Source organism: Malus domestica, chromosome 02, assembly GCF_042453785.1.
Source record: "Malus domestica chromosome 02, GDT2T_hap1".
In the NCBI taxonomy this organism is placed as follows: domain Eukaryota; kingdom Viridiplantae; phylum Streptophyta; class Magnoliopsida; order Rosales; family Rosaceae; genus Malus; species Malus domestica.
Genome location: NC_091662.1, coordinates 7,101,956 through 7,119,911, shown reverse-complemented (window position 1 = coordinate 7,119,911; position 17,956 = coordinate 7,101,956). Strand labels below are relative to the sequence as shown.

At 41.3% G+C, this 17,956-nt stretch overlaps 2 long non-coding RNA genes across 2 annotated transcripts; one reads left to right on the top strand and one right to left on the bottom strand.

Moving 5' to 3' along the window:
* The first annotated feature begins 2,842 nt into the window (after positions 1-2,842).
* On the top strand, positions 2,843-3,584 carry LOC139189031 (uncharacterized). Its single transcript, XR_011572504.1, has 3 exons — positions 2,843-3,070; positions 3,168-3,264; positions 3,388-3,584. It is a non-coding gene; the product is annotated as an uncharacterized lncRNA (long non-coding RNA).
* An 11,819-nt stretch (positions 3,585-15,403) lies between these two features.
* On the bottom strand, positions 15,404-16,643 carry LOC139192476 (uncharacterized). Its single transcript, XR_011576649.1, has 5 exons — positions 16,457-16,643; positions 16,276-16,373; positions 16,095-16,192; positions 15,914-16,011; positions 15,404-15,738 (listed from the first exon to the last, which is right to left on the bottom strand). It is a non-coding gene; the product is annotated as an uncharacterized lncRNA (long non-coding RNA).
* Between the last annotated feature and the right edge of the window lie 1,313 nt (positions 16,644-17,956).

Genomic DNA, 17,956 nt, shown 5'->3' with positions numbered 1-17,956 from the left:
TGTTTAACGTTGCAAACTAGGTCACAATGTCAACTATATACAGTGGCAGATCTACAGAGGGCCATGGCAGGTCCCAAGACCCCTCGGCGACCCTAAATCGTTGTTAGAAAATAGGACTTTTTAACAATTGGTCCAAAACAGAAGTGTTTTGGCCAATAGTTTTAAGTTAAAAAAAAAAATAAGACAAAACGTTGTCGTTTGTCCATGACTGATGACTCCATGTTGTTTTAATTTTAAGAAAAACTAATGAAAAGGGCTTGAAAACTTTGAGTTTTAACGATAAGGACAAAATAAAGGGTAAAGTGAATAGTACCAGGTTTGACTTTTTAGTGTAAAAATGTGGTTTTTCGTTAAAGTGAAAAGTACCGCGGACTTTTCATTAAAACTCCCTTAATTTTAAAGCCTAGCCCCTGAGCCCCACATCTTTCCCCAGTTCTCTTTTCCCCGCTGCTTTTCCCCAAATTCCCCATTATTTGGTTCCCTCTTTCCCCCCATTTCAAACCCTAAATTTCTAATCCCACCCCTGACCCAATCCCATATTATAATTACATAAGTCCAATATCATACCTCCACTTGTTACAATTCTCCATTCCACCACTATTTGCTCATATGTATCTTAAACATTTCATGGATCGAGATAGATTGGCACTTCAAAATCAACTTAATATTTATATTCATTTTGTGCGTTCTGATAATGGTTTTTCTCAATTGCGGGGGATTAATGATCTTGCTAAGAGAATGGTGGAGAAAGGGTTGCATTCATTTGCATATGTATATTTGCTTGTTCAGTTGGCTTTGGTTTTACCGGTTACAACCGCTTTAGTGGAGAAGACATTTTCCACTATGAATATCATTAAGGGTCAACTTCGCAACAAAATGGGAGATCAATGGTTGCGTGACAGCTTAGTTGTTTACATTGAGAAAGATGTTTTTTCATGTATTGGTAATGAAACTATCATGGAACAATTTCATACTATGAAACCTCGTTGTGGACGCTTGAATTAGGATTTTATAGCTTGTAATGTTGTTTTGTGTATGATTTTTGAATGAAATGTATTATATTTAACTTTTCGATGTTACTTTTGTCTATAATTTTTTTTACCTTTATTATTGGGACCCCCTGAGTTTAAAATTTTGGATCTGCCACTGACTATATATGCAAATTTTTGGATCGTCCTGTTTTTTGGTTTTTGTGGATTGGATCGTCCATTTAATGCCACACATATAACCGGAGCACGGAGACTTGACAACTGAACAAGCAAAACAACCACAGCTCATCAAAGAGTAAGAGTTGCATACAATGATTGGGAGCGATGGGTGGAAGAAAAAGACTTGCCACCTGACAAACACACACACACACACACATATATATATATATGCCCCTTGTGTGGAAGTGGAATCACTACTAGAAAATATCATTTTGTCGACAAACTTTAAGCTGACAAAGCAAAATTTTGTTGGCACAAGAGTTCTTTCCCAACGAAAATTTTAATTTATCGACTCATAAGTGTTAAACTTATGTCAACTATAAATCTATAGACATAAAATATTTGTACTAACGAATAAACTGACAGTCGCAAAAGCATGCAAGTTTATCGTCTCTGACAATTAAAAGAAGGGCGCAGACTAAATCATTCTCGCGCCTTCTCGTTTTTGGTCTTTTAATTCACCAGCTTTTTTTTTTTTTTTGATAAATTCCCCCTTAGTTCTATAACCACTGTATTTTTTTTTTTTTTGTAAAATAAAAAGAGAAAACATTGTATTTTCATTCAACCCTAATATTGTAGGAAGTCCACCCCCTCTAATTCTCTTTGACTTCATAACGCTCTGCTCTCCATCGATCTCGCTTCATCTGCTCGTTGTCGCTCTGTCTACTCATCATCGTTGTCGATTCGTCTGCTCGTGTCACCGTCGATTCGTCTGTTTGCGTCACCGTCGCTCCGTCTGCTCTTCATCACCGTCGAAGTGCCCGATCATTCTAGTTCCGAAATCTCTAATGCAAAGTGCTTCTCTGCATTTTGTTCTCTAAAACCTTGGGTATGTTCTCAATCTCTATCTACCCTATCTTTCCCCTTAGTTTTTTGTTTAGTCTATACTTTATGGTGCTTTTCTTAGTTTTGTTCAACCACTGTAATTTTGAGGGATTTTAGTTAATCAATTTGGTTGAGAATCTCATTTAGGTTTGTAGTTTCTTCTGGGTTCCCTGGGTTTGAGGATGATTAATCCACTTTCTAAATTTTATTTACTTTTAACTTTGATTTCTGGGAAACTGCAATCAAAATGCAGTTATGGTTATATAGTTAGAATCGATTATGAATGTTTCCACCACATCAATTAATACCTCTGTGTAACCAATTGAATTTAGGGCCAGCTTTAACTAAAAGCTTGTATTATATTCTGTACGAGTAACAGTTATAAGAAGATCATCTTAAACGCTTCCCCCTAATTATAACAGTAGAGCAATTTTTTTAGGCATTACTGCAAGAAGAGTTCATCTTTTCCTGATTTACTTTCGTTTTGAAATGTTACTTTATGGTGCCTATATAACTTATTTTTGGATAGTTGGAATAACATTTGAACTTGGTAAATGTTGCAATTCTGCATATGTAGCTGCTTTTGCTTCATTAATCCGTAGTTGGTAATTATTACACTTGTGGTTAACTTCTGTAATTTCCACCTTCCAGTAAGATGTATGTGATAAGCCATAACTTGTTAATACTAGTTGAGGTGTTTTGACTGATATGATTTTGAAGTTTTATGTTATTCGATATTATGTTAAATAGTTAAGGTGTACTTTAAGAATCTTGGTTAAGGGTTTTGTACTAGATTGAAGACATCATGCTGGTTTTCAAGTTGTCTTGTATAACTACTCGGCAATTGAATTTTTCACTCGAGGCCAATTAGTGAAATTTACATGTTGTACTATTGGTGTACTGATTCGAGTGGTAATCATGATTTAAATTATTGGTTGTGAATCTTGTGATTCAAGTGAAGTACTCTTGCTTCCTTGTTCCTATGCTATAGTTTCAGGTGTTGTTGGATCATTCAAAGTGTTGTTTGCAAAATCTATGTAAGTTGGTTTCGCAAGATAGTTTTCTTTGTGTAACGCAAGTGGCGCAATCATGCAATTCCCTTATGTTTTCTAATTCCTTTGTTTTTCTTGGCAGATCTAACCTGCTAAGTTTGGCCATGTCTAGCAATGAGTTATATAGCTGGTTCACATACTCCATGCTCATTTTATTTCTATGTACGGCTGGATTTTAGGTATCAGTTATTGCATAATTAAGTTTAGATTGCTTGGTTTACAAATTGTTGCAATTGCATGCTATGGTGCTAGTTTTATTTAGTTTTTATATATTAATACTTTCTACTTCTACTTGTGTGCAGATGGCTCGATTGAATGAAGGGTTATCCTTTTTCAATGCAATTCTTATTTTTCCTATGTTTCAGATTGCTTAGACATTCTTTTCCATTTGTACAGGATTTGTCTAGTTTTAAGAATTCCAGGATTTGCATATATTCACATTCAACTTCTAGATTTACATTTGGAATTAATCAATCAATAAAGTATTATTTCTTAACAATTTTGTGTTGTATTTTGATATGCATATATAGTAGCTGAGCAGTAAAGCATTTATTTTTATAAATTAAATGTCTTTCCCGACGAAACAATTTTTTTTGGGAGAGAGAAGACTACGCTGATGAAATATTCACGGCGATGAACACATTTTGTTGGCTGAATAATACTATTTGTCGGCTTAAAAGCCCTGTACCGACGAAAATATTTGTCGGGAACAATGAAAATACCGATAAAAAGAGTTTGTTGGGAAAAGTTGAACCTTAGCCGACGAAGTATCAAAATCCGTCGGGAAAACTCTTACGCGACATGCTTTGTGCGACAAAATGACTGACAAATTTTTTCGTCGGCAAAGGATCTTTGCCGACAAATTTTGATTTTTACTGACAAACAAATTTTGTTGGCAAAGTCAAAATTTCTAGTAGTGAATACAAACACTCGAGACCCCTCCGAGCAGTGTTTGAGCTCTCTCGAGACCCCTTCAAGTAGTGCTTGAGCCCTCTCGAGATCCCATCGAGTGGTTGTAATTCCTAAAAGTATGAAAAAAGAAAAGGACTAGAAATATCTAACGTGCATATGCTTAAAATTTGGCTATACTTTTCAAAACCCTAGCTGCATACAGCTTTGGATAGCATGTTACATGAATTCAAGTACTGGAAATATCTACTCATCATGATATTTTGTAATCCAAAGAGTCCCAATATTGTTACTGAACAAAAAGCATGAATATATAACAAACTAAGGTTTAGTAGGTATGAACTTGTTACACTTTACCTCGATCTAGGTTAGAAATGACTAGCAAGCTAGGGTTTATGCAGCTTTTACGAATTACTACGTTTCCGGTAAACAGGTTTTAGCTAGACATCCATGGATGATTAGGGTTAGGATTCATCATCCAGTTCTGCATCAAAATTTCCAACTATTTAAAAACCTTAACTTATCCTTATATAACAATTCAATGGCTACAAGTTTATGATGCATTTAGATTAGATGATGGGTTTTGTTCGCACCTGTTGTGGAATTTTTTTTATTGAAAAAGGAATTATTCGTGTCGGGAACTTGGTAGAAGAATAATCATCAAATAATTAGGAAATCGGTAATGGACTTGGTGGTAGTCAACGGCAGTATCAATGAAATGACAGTTACAACACCACCAAAAGGTTAGTGATTTCTACTTTTATTTGTTTATTTTGGTAATATTGGAGAGAATTAAAGCATGTTTGGAAGTGTTCTTCAAGTGCTTTTGGGACTTCAAAAGCACTTGAAATGTATTTTTAAAGAAGTACCAGTTATGTAATTCTTGTAAAAACCATTCAAGAGTTTTTTTTTCTAGATTATTTGCATTTTTACCCAGAATAGGTACCCAAAACATTTTCGTTAAAACTGATTTTAACAATTTTAAAAACACTTCCAAACATGCTCTAATTATTAAGTCTACTACATGTGTTCTTAAGTAACCTTAGACCCAACGAGAATGCACGAGAGGCCACAATTTTGTGTAAAATGGGCCCAATTCAAGGCCCAACCTTATTAATGACATGACGTTTTCTAGCCTAGCCAGTACTGTTATTTTTTCTTATACAAATAATACTTCACATTAACTCATGACTCAAGTGCAGTGGAGGGCACATATGTTCTTGCCTACTACTGTTTGTAACTCTAGCGTGCATCAAGATTCAAGGCATTCTTTGTTTCTTAATTGATTAACTGACATTAGAGGACGAGACAACTCTAGAGTTTATATATCGGTACATTTTTCCATAACTATTCACTTAGTAGAATGATCGTCGTAGATGATCATTCGATCAGTTAGTATTTAGCCAATATTCTATCAATAGAGAATCTGAGCCGAAACCATCCTTGATATTGCCGGAGATTGGAGAGAAATGGTGGAAGATCCGGAACTTCCCGGCGTCATTCCACAGACAAGTGTTCAACCTAATCACTCATAACTGAGATTGAGTTTAGCTTGGCATACACATGAGGGCAGACCGGTGGATGTGGACGAGGGCAAGTCTGATCTGAGGTTTTCCTTTGACCAAATAAATTCCAGTCCAAAATAATGATCATCAATTATTGAGTGGCTGCCATTGTCATTTTCTTGTAGCCTGCCCATTTAGATTCTATTTTTTTCTTTCTAATAGTTTGCGACCTTGCACAAAATAATGTTAACTAAAATCCAATAATAACTTATGTGTTGTAAATGATGGATATGTTTGCCCACATGTGTATAGTAATGTGTATAGTAAAGTATCACATGTATACTATATACTCATAAGCTAAATAGTAATGTTTTGTAATTTTCCATTGAAGTAGCTCTATAAATAGAGCAATTCAATTGTGCAAAGATTAGTGAATGAGAAGAAGAAAGAAAAGAGAAATATATCTAATAGCAATAATATACATTACTTCCTCTGCAACAGCTTGTGTCGGTATATTACTCTGCAACTGCTTCGTTCCTTCACCGAGTAAAGGTTATCTCTCTATAAATTTTGCCTATTTATAACACGTTATCAGCACGACTCTCTAATCTTTTTCTCATTTCCTTTCACCGAAAGAAAAAAAAAAATGTTTCCTCTAAGGTTTTTTCTGTTCTTCTTCTTCCTCTCCCTCAATTGCTGGGTATACCCTCGCGAAGAACTGTTTGCACCATGTTTACTTCTAGTTCTCCAACTAACTGTCACTTATATCTTTGATTTCTTGTTTGGTGTAGATATTGACTACTAACCCACTGATTATTTATGCAATCCAAGATTGTGCGGTTCTATCGCCTATCTTGGACTGCAGATCTAATTTTACTGCAAATTTTAAGTGGAGCGGTATAATCGCCCGCTCTATCCTGCATATTTAAATTTTCCCGTTATTTAATTTTATCGCAATTTTAGGTGGTGTGAAATAATCACCCACCCTGCTTTACATCTTTAATTTTATCGCAATTTTAGGTGGTGTGAAATAATCACCCACTCTGCTTTACATATTTAATTTTATCGCAATTTTAGGTGGTGTGAAATAATCACCCATCCTGCTTTGCATATTTAATTTTATTGCAATTTTAGGTGGTGCGGTATAATCGTCCACCCTGCTTTGCATATTTAAATTTTATCGCAATTTTAGGTGGTGCGGTATAATCGTCCACCTTGCTCTACATATTTAAATTTTCCTGCTGTTTAAAGTAGTGCGGAATAATCACCCATCCTATACTTATTTCGATGAGAATGGTGCGGTACAATTGCCCTTCTCATTAATTGTGTAAATCTCGAGCCTGAAGTTTCGAGTACTTATCATTTTGGCCTGAAGATCAAAAAAAAATTTGTAAGAACCAGAAGTTCTAACAATATATTTCTCCAGTACACATATTACTGCAAGTTCTTACACACCTCATTTTTCTTTCAGAAAAGAAAATGGCAAACTTAGCAAAGCTTGATTTTGCTGCCCTGGACATTACTGGAAAGAATTACCTTACATGGGTACTGGATACCAAGATCCATCTGGAAGCAGCAAATCTTGGAGATACCATCAAGGAAGAAAGCAGTTCATCCTCTCAAGATCGAGCAAAGGCCATGATTTTTATTCGTCGCCATCTTGATGAGGCACTAAAGAGCGAGTACTTAACGGTTGAAGATCCGTTAGCCCTTTGGAATGCCTTGAGAAGCAGATACAATCACCAGACAACGGTGATTCTTCCAAAAGCTCGCTATGACTGGACTCACCTAAGGATCCAGGATTTCAAATCAGTGGCTGAGTACAATTCGGCGTTGTTCAGAATTACCTCTCAGATGAAACTCTGTGGGGATACTATCACTGAGGAAATGTTATTGGAAAAGACTTTCAGCACATTCCACGCCTCTAACATGGTACTGCAACAACAGTATAGAGCGCGAGGCTTCACTGAATACAACCAGCTGATATCTGTGCTCTTGGTGGCTGAACAGAACAATGAGCTTCTCATGAAAAACCATAATTCCCGACCTACTGGATCAGCACCGTTCCCAGAAGTGAATGTTGCGTCCCTTGAAAGAAATACCATATCCTCCCGTGGCAATAATTACAAACGAGGACGTGGTCACAAGCAAGGTCGGTGGAAAGGAAAAAGCAAGAACCATGGTGTCCAGTTTCACAACCAGGTTCCAAGGTATAATCCAGGCCCGAGCTTTAAAAATACCAATCGCCAGAAAGGAAAAGCTCATGTGAACACTCCTAGAAATCATGAAGGAGGTTGCCATAGGTGTGGTGGCAACGGACATTGGGCGCGTACTTGTCGCACCCCAAAGCATCTGGTGGAACTATATCAAGCCTCCTTCAAGGAGAAGGGTGTCGAGATCAATTTCCTTGACCAGGCTAAACCAATGGAAACCCCTGATCCAGTGACCAATTTATCAGGACTGTTTGTACCATACTTGACCAATCCCGAAACTACCGAGCACCGGCCAACGCTATACTGTCAAGGACCCAGAAGAGTTCCCCTCCGACCAGGAGGCCAATCACTACTCGACACGTGTCAAGATTAGAAGCCAATCAGAGCGCAGCACGTGTCAACATCAAGAACCAATCATAACATGACACATGTCAATGTGACAAAGCTACAAGTTTTTCTATAAATAGGGGTCATTCCCCCACAATATTGCCTAATGCCATTTTGTGTTAAATCATTCACAAGAACTCACTAAATTGAGAGCTTGATCCTTTGTACTTGTGTAAGCCCTTCACTACTAATAAGAACTCCTCTACTCCGTGGACGTAGCCAATCTGGGTGAACCACGTACATCCTGTGTTTGCTTCTCTGTCTCTATTCATTTACGTACTTATCCTCACTAGTGACCGAAGCAACCAAGCGAAGGTCACAAAACCTGACACTTTCTGTTGTACCAAAGTCTTCGCTGATTTTGTGCATCAACATTTGGCGCCGTCTGTGGGAAACGACACTTATTCCTACTCTCTTCAGCTGTGTCAAGCTGGTTTCTATCATTCGTACACTTTCTTTTGATCAGGCATCCCTCTCCAACATGGGAAGCGAAGGAAGCCACAACACACAGAATGACACCCCCCTTGCACATAGTGCGAAACAACGAAAGAAGGAAGGAAAACGAGTTCTTCTTCAAGCTAAAGTCGATGAGTTGGAAGCTCAGAACAACAAGATAGCAATGAGGAATGAGGTCCTCCAGGAGCAATATGAGAAGCTCTTCGAGACACTCCACGAAGCTAGGCAAGCTCAGACACGCGAGCTTGTTGCCCCCGTGGAAGTCAACCATCAACTGGGTGCCCGCCAACATGGAGGGTCACATGTATTCGACATAGATATCCCTGATAGGGAACAGATTACCCCTCGACTTGATAATCAACATGAGGCTTCTCTTAACCCAGTTGCTTCGACCCGAACCATGAGAAGTGGAGGGAGACACCTCTTTGCTGAAGGGGCAGAAGGATCGAAAGCCGTCTTTCGCGATTGTCGGGATTTCCTGAAGCAACGTCGAGAGAATTCCATCCATATAAGCTCAAAGATCAATGACCCAAGGATTTCTGAGAGACTCGGTCCCCTGCCACGGCCCGAGCCGGCCACCAATTTGGGGAAGGGGCAACAAGTCCTAGAGAGACATGAGGGTACAGGGGACTCAGAGGTGTTCCGACAGACATACCCTGGAAGCCAGTACAACGAGTCCAGGGAAAAATCACATGCCCTTGATCAAACCTTCCTAATTCCAAGAGGAGATGGAGATTTACGAAAGAAAGCTCCAGTGGCACATAACTCCGCTCAGGACCCCCTTGTCCTACAACTTATTGAGGAAGTAAACAAGTTGAAGGCTGAACGTCAGGCTGAAATACCTGACTGGAACCAACCCAGGCCTGGCCCTCTTACAAGGAGGATCCTCAACACCCCCCTTCAAGCAAAGACAAAGCAAAAGCTTGGCTTGCAACTTTATACTGGAAAAGAGGACCCGATTGAGCACCTTAACCTCTTTAAGTCCACCATGGCATACCGGATGCACACCGACGAAGAGCGATGTCTTCTCTTCCCCTCCACCCTCTCTGGCGGAGCTCTAAATTGGTATTGTCGTCTTACACCTGAGACGGTAGACTCATTTGAGGAATTGAGGAAACTATTTGTTTCCCAACACATTTTCCAAACCGATCGCTTGCACTCTGCAGATGACCTGTACACTATCCGCCAGAAGCCAGACGAGTCATTACGTATGTATGCTGGCCGCTTCAGCCATGAATACTCCCGGTGTGCCGAGGCAGACGACAAGACTGCCCTCAAAGCCTTCACGGCAGGCCTACGTGATTGTTTCTTTAAATACATGATCAATGCCAATACTTGGAAGACTTACTCTGAGGTGATGGCGCAGGCTTATAACCATGCCTCCGCCGAGGCAAAGACATATCAGGAGAAACCCCCTACAACCATCCTTTATCAACAAGTGGGAGGTGGAAGCCAGACTCACCTAAATGAGAAGACCTCGACTTTCCAAACAGCAGTGGCACCTCCCCATGCCTTGCATAATGCTTCGCCGAATCAACAGACATATCAATTTCAAGGCAAGAGGAAGGATTTCCATCCTCACCACTCTCATTTCAGTAAAAAGAGTAAGGGACACTATCCCGATAACCAAGGGTATCGCCACAATAACGCTCGCCCCCAGGCAGTCAATGCAGTGGGTCAAACCCGCGTCAAGATACCCCCTACCCCAAGGTATGAGACATACACGCCCTTGAATGCCACATGCGCGGCCATTTACCCCAGCATAGCTCACCTGATACCAAAGCCAAAGCCGAGGCACCCAGATTACACGCCCCCGAATAACGCGGGCATGTTTTGTTGCTACCATGAGCATAACGGCCATGATAGCGAGAAATGTATCATCCTCCGTGATCGTATTGAAGCTTTGGCACGAGAAGGAAAAATTGATCAATTCCTCCTTCACCCTCAAAGGGATAAGCGTAACCAACGCCAGGTGAATGTCATATATTCCATAAGCGGCGGCACACCCATATCTGAATCTTCCAATAGGGCCATGAAAAACAGTGAACGAATTCTGAGGCCTGGTCACCAAGTGTTTCACGTGGAAGACATCAGGGGAGGGAAGTATCAAAAGCCTAACTGGGATCCGATATGTTTCTACCCTGAGGAAGAAAGAGGCATCATCTACCCTCATAACGACCCATTGATCGTGGAGGCTCACATAGCCAACTTTGATGTTCGACGAATCCTCGTAGACACAGGGGCTTCGGTCAATATCATGTTTGCCGAAGCTTTCAGGGCACTCAGTGTAGCTGAACACTTGCTCGATCGCTCGATTTCTCCTCTGATAAGCTTCTCCGGTGATATCGTGCAACCCTTAGGGAGCATACATTTACCCTTTACTATTGGTACAGGCCCTTACACGGCTACCATTACCACTAACTTCCTAGTGGTTGACTGCCCAACGGCATACAATGTCATCTTTGGGCGCACAGGCATCAATGATCTCAAGGCTATGGTATCCACGCATATGCTGTTGATGAAATTTCCAACCCCCCATGGCAACGGCTACATCAGAGGAGATCAGCTTAGTGCACGATCATGTTACAACACTTCAGTTAAGCAACAACACTTGCCCGGACCCAAGGAAACCCTGTCTGTACATGACCAAGTCACAAAGACCAGCCTAGATGAAGCGAACTTGGATCTTCCTGATAGCAACAATCAACCCGATGATCCTCGAGATGACTCTTTCACCCAGCAAGCCCAACCTGCTGAAGAGTTGGAGAAGGTACCTATCTCAAGAGATTATCCAGATCGCATGGTGAAGATTGGCACCACATTGTCACCACCCATTCGGTTAACATTGATATCTTTTTTGAAAGAGAACACTGAAGTCTTCGCCTGGTCATACGAGGACATGCCAGGCATCTCTCCCGATGTCATCTGTCATCGTTTGAGTATTGACCCCAAGATCAAGCCGGTGAGACAGAAGCGAAGATCTTATGACGCTGAACGATACGAGGCAATGAAAGCAGAAGTTGAAAAACTCAAAGGCATAGGCTTTGTCCGCGAAGTCAATTACCCGACATGGGTAGCAAATGTGGTCCTTGTTAAGAAAAATCCGACCAAAGAAAGTCTTTTGCTTCAAAAGGTCTTGTGGAGAATGTGTGTTGACTACACCGACCTAAACAAAGGGTGTCCGAAAGATAGCTTCCCTCTTCCTCTTATTGACAGACTTATAGACTCTACGGCCGGGTGTGAACTCCTGAGCTTCATGGATGCTTACTCAGGATACAACCAAATCCTCATGAACCCTTCGGATCAAGAACACACAGCCTTCACTACCGATAGAGGACTATACTGCTACAAAGTCATGCCTTTCGGCCTAAAGAATGCAGGAGCGACTTATCAGAGACTAGTCAACTCAATGTTCGCCGAGCAGATTGGGAAGAGCATGGAAGTTTACGTTGATGATATGTTAGTCAAGAGCAAACATGCTGACCAACACATCACCAACCTATATGAAACTTTCACTATTTTGAAGAGGTATCGAATGAGGTTAAACCCCAACAAATGTGCCTTCGGCGTAGGCTCTGGCAAATTCTTAGGTTTCATGATTAGCCAACGAGGCATTGAAGCTAATCCCGAGAAGATCAAAGCAATCCTCGACATGAAGGAACCGGTAACTTCAAAGGACATCCAGAGCCTTACTGGCAAGGTGGCAGCCTTAACCAGGTTCATTTCTAAGGCCACAGACAAATGTGCTCCCTTTTTTAAAGCACTTAAGGGAAGTAGGAAGTACATTACATGGACTGATGAATGTGCCGAGGCATTCAAAAACCTCAAGGAGTACATGAGTAAAGCCCCTCTACTCTCCAAGCCCGAGGTATAAGACATTCTCATTATCTACCTATCGGTATCAGCTTCAGCCGTAAGTTCCGTTCTCATTCGAAAGGATGGGAATATTGAGCGACCTGTCTACTACGCTAGCAAAGCCTTACAAGATGCGGAGACACAGTACTCTAACATTGAGAAATTGGCTCTGGCATTGGTCATGTCTGCTCGAAAACTCTGCCCTTACTTCCAAGCGCACTCCATCATCGTGCTTACCAATTATCCTCTTCGACAGATACTCCAAAGTCCTGACACTTCAGGGCGAATAATCAAATGGGCAATAGCGTTGGGTGAGTTTGACATCTCCTACCAACCAAAGCCAGCTGAGAAGGGCCAAGCAGTAGCAGATTTCATCGCCGACTTCACATATCCTGTTGACATTGCTTATACACCTGAAGCAGTAGCTTCATTACCATCGGAAGCTTAGAAAGTAGAATCAACGACCTCAGCATGGAGTCTGTATGTTGATGGCTCATCCAACCAACAGGGCTGTGGAGCGGGACTAGTCTTGACTACGCCCGACAAAGTAGCAATGGAGTATGCTCTTCGTTTCAAATTCAAGGCATCAAACAATGAGGCCGAGTATGAAGCCCTTCTAGCAGGATTACGTTTGGCCAAACACCTCGGGGTTAAACAAATTGATATTTTCAGTGACTCCCAATTAGTGGTCAACCAGGTTACCAACAACTTTGATGCTAAGGACAGCTCCATGGCAGCATATCTTGCGCAAACACAACTTTTGCTCAAGCACTTCCACTACCAGATCACCCAAGTTCCTCGAGCGGCAAACAGTCATGCAGACGCCCTGGCTCGCCTCGCCTCAGCTGTGGAAGACAAGATTGGAAGAAAAATTCATGTCGAACTGTTGGCAACACCAAGCACCATGGCCGCAGAAGTATGCAACTTACAACAGGGGGATAGTTGGATCACCCCGATCTATAATTTCCTTGCTCATGGCACCCTCCCAAATGATAAAGTCCAGGCTAAGCAAATTCGATACAAGTCTACCCGCTACCTGATCATCAATGATCAACTCTATAAGCGAGGTTTTAGCCTGCCATACTTAAGGTGTCTTACGCCTGCCGAGGCGGAAATCGTCCTTCGGGAAATACATGAGGGAGTCTGTGGAGATCATGCTGGATCTCGGTCCCTAGCACACAAGACTTTTCGCCAAGGATATTACTGGCCAACACTCCACCAGGATGCCATCAAAGTATCCCGCTCATGTGACAAATGTCAACGATATGCGACTATTCCTCATTCCCCTCCAGAGCCTCTTACTCCTATGATCAGCCCTTGGCCCTTCGCCCAGTGGGGACTTGATTTGATCGGCCCAATGCCGGCAGGGAAGGGCAAAGTCTGTTACGCAGTCGTTGCAGTGGACTACTTCACAAAGTGGGCCGAAGTAGAACCCTTGGCAACCATTACTGAGGCAAAGATAGAAGACTTCGTGTGGAAGAACATCCTTTGTAGATTCGGCATTCCCAATGCGATAGTCACTGACAATGGGCGACAGTTTGACAACAAGAAGTTCAGGTTGTTCTGCTCTAAGTTCAACATCAACTTATGCTTTGCCTCTCCAGCTCATCCCCAGTCTAATGGACAAGTTGAGGCCATCAACAAAATAATCAAGCGCACTTTGAAAACCAGCTTGGACAAAGCTAAAGGCTGTTGGCCAGAATTTGTACCCCAAGTTCTTTGGTCATATCGCACTTCATATCGGACTTCAACAGGAGAAACTCCATTCTCACTTGCCTTTGGCACAGAGGCGGTTGTCCCTGTTGAGCTCGAGCAAGCAACATTCCGAGTCCAGAACTACATTCAAAGTGAAAATGACAAACAACTCACCCTCAACTTGGATTTAGTCGAGGAACACAGAAACCAAGCTCACTTGAGGAATGTCGCCTACAAGCAGCGCATCTCCAACTATTATGACTCTAGGGTCAAGCCTCGTTCTTTCAAAATAGGAGACTGGGTCTTAAAGAAAAGATTACTCTGCGACAGAGTCCCGAGTGAAGGCACACTTAGTCCAAACTGGGATGGACCGTATGAAGTCATTGGCATCAGTTGCCCTGGCTCTTACACACTTAGAAGCTCCGATGGCAAGACCCTTGGCCATCCATGGAACGCTGATCACTTGAAGTACTACTACAAATAGACTCACGATGTACAAGTGTTGAGCTATAGCCGTTCGGCATCCTATGTAATGAAGGCCATTTGGCAATGAATTCAATAAAGAGGTAATTTAGCCAACTCAGTCCTCACTCTTTTACATTCATAGCAAGCGATGCCGGAACCCTTCTCAATCAGAAAGCAATCTGTCTTCCACAGTCACTACAAAACAAGCAAATGAAGACCGTGTCAAGCGCCCAAAAAAAAAAAAAAAAACAGCTTCATCCAAAAAGCTTCACCCGAAAAGCTTCACCTCCAAAGCTTCACCCACAAAGCTTCACCTAAAAAGCTTCACCCAAAAAGCTTCACCATCAAAGCTTCACCTAAAAAGCTTCACCCAAAAAGCTTCACCTAAAAAGCTTCACCCAAAAAGCTTCACCATCAAAGCTTCACCTAAAAAGCTTCACCCAAAAAGCTTCACCCGAAAAGCTTCACCCGAAAAGCTTCACCTAAAAAGCTTCACCCAAAAAGCTTCACCCGAAAAGCTTCACCTAAAAAGCTTCACCCACAAAGCTTCACCTAAAAAGCTTCACCCAACAAGCTTCACCCGAAAAGCTTCACCTTCAAAGCTTCACCCACAAAGCTTCAACACCAAAGCTTCACCTACAAAGCTTCAACACAAAACCTTGCTCCAAATAAACAAATTTTGTTCACAAAACCCAAGATGCCCTTGAACTTGTACAAAAACACTTGGGTAAACATAAACATTTTTTGTTTTACACCCACAAGGGCCCAAAATTTTCCTTCTTATTTATTCACTTATATATGTTCCCAAACATATTATAATAGATCCAACAACAAGCCAAAGTCCCAAATTTCATAATGGACAAAAGAACAAGCAATTCATCAATAATGAAGGTGCTACAAAAATTGGAATCTGCCCCAAAATAGAAATCCAACCCAAGAGACTTTTTTTTCTCTCTCCCTCTTCCGCCTCCTTTCATCTATCAAATTTCTGCAACCTCTGCTCTTCTCCAATGGAGCTGAATTTTGGACACCCTATAGTTCTTGAGCATATGAACAACTTTCAAGAAGGAACCATTTCTGTTTGAGCGACGGAAATTAAAGTGTTGAAGCTCCAAACATGATAGTCGGCTTCTTGCAGATTTCGAAGCTGTTGTGATGTTTCGAAGATCTGGAAATATTTAACCGTTAGTTCATCCTGAATTTTTGATATGTTATGAAAGAGTCGATGAGGAACAACTTCAATGAAGAAAGCATACCGATCTGAACAAGAGAAAATGGAGTTTCGAAACTCACAACAAATCTGACGGGTTGACAGACAAATAATAACCAGTCATTCATCATACCTGAATTTCTTGAGTTATACAGCTCTGAGGGATCTCAAATTTGGATATGTTGTAGTTCACAAGCTGAGGAACAACTTCAATGAAGAAAGCATACCGATCTGAACAAGAGAAAATGGAGTTTCGAAGCTCACAACAAATCTGACGGGTTGACAGAAAAATAATAACCAGTCATTCATCATACCTGAGTTTCTTGAGTTATACAGCTCCGAGGGATCTCAAATTTGGATATGTTGTAGTTCACAAGCTGAGGAACAACTTCAATGAAGAAAGCATACCGATCTGAACAAGAGAAAATGGAGTTTCGAAGCTCACAACAAATCTGACGGGTTGACAGAAAAATAATAACCAGTCATTCATCATACCTGATTTTCTTGAGTTATACAGCTCCGAGGGATCTCAAATTTGGATATGTTGTAGTTCACAAGCTGAGGAACAACTTCAATGAAGAAAGCATGCTGATCTGAGCAAGAGAAAATAGAGTTTCAAAGCTCACAACAAATCTGACGGGTTGACAGACAAATGATAAACAGTCACTCATCATACCTGGATTTCTGGAGTTGTACTGCTCCGATGGCTCTCCAATTTGGATATGTTGTAGTTAAGGAATTAACGAACAACTTTCATGAAGACAACTTTGTGATTCGACCTACAGATGATGGTGTTATGTTGAAAAACAATTCCGGTTGTTAGGGGAAATGAAAAACAATTCCACCAAAGAAACATCATTATGATGTTTCATCATTATGGTGTTTTCATCATTATGATGCTTTCATCATTGTGATGCTTCCATCATTGTGATGCTTCCATTATGATGTTAATGCACCAACGGTTACACCTTCTGCAATTCCACTTATTCGGGCCTAGCAACCTTCATAAACAAAATCTATGAAGAAAAAGTCCGGGGCTACCACTTAGAAAACAAAAGAATGAAGTTTTGGTACTTACGACATGGACTATTAGCAAGACACCTCATTCGTCAACTCCCTCGACTAGAGACTTGGGGGACTCCCACCATATGCTACTACGCCTTGGTACTCAAAAGTTCGTGACTACTCAGTGACTTGGATTTTTCAAGTCTCCAACCGAGAAGTTTTCCTCACTCGGGAAATTAAGGGAACACTACCTCAAACTACATGCTTCACTCACAAAGCTTCAACAATACAGGTTTCAACAAAAGCAAAAATTCAAAGAACTTTATGAAGAAGGCTTTGGTGTATTTAACACAATATGTTGAAATGAAGCAAAGCTTATTTATTAATATTTTCGATAAGCCACAAATATGTACATATACATGAGTCAAAATAAACAAACAAAAGGGAGCCTTCACAAAGGTTGCTTAGGGGAAGTCTCAGCAGTCGGTAGAGCCCCAGAAAGAGAAAGCACCGGAGGGTGGTTATCCGGAGCCTCAGTACTTGACAAAACCCCAGAAGGAGGAGGCATTGGAGGTTCATCATTTGAAGCTTCATTACCAGGTACAGCCCTAGAGGACGAAGGCAATAAATGCCTTTGGAACAAACCCACAAACCGCTGATGATCAAGTAAAACCTTACCATCAGATTCCTTCATCTGGTCAAGCTTCCTCTTCATGTTTGTAGCATAGTCATGGGCGAGCCGGTGCAACTGCTTATTCTCATGCTTGAGCCCTCTAATCTCCTGTTTGAGACTCATCACTTCAGCAGCCAATGATTCAACTTGGCGGGTTCTAGCAAATAGGCGTTGGGCCATATTAGACACAGAACCTGCACACTGAACACTAAGAGCCAGAGAGTCCTTAACAGCCAACTCATCAGACCGTTTGGAAAGTAGTCTGTTATCTTTGGGAGTGAGAAGGTTCCTGGCCACCACTGCAGCGGTCATATCATTCTTCATCACAGAATCCCCAACGGTAAGAGGACCAGTAGGGGATATGAAGGATGGGCGCCATATGTTGTCTGGAGAAGGCATGGCTGTCTCTTCTCCAAGGTTCAAGTCAAAACGACGGTCGGAGGGTCCAGACATTTTCAAATGTGTTGAAGAAGGAAGAGGTCAGACAAATCAAGATCT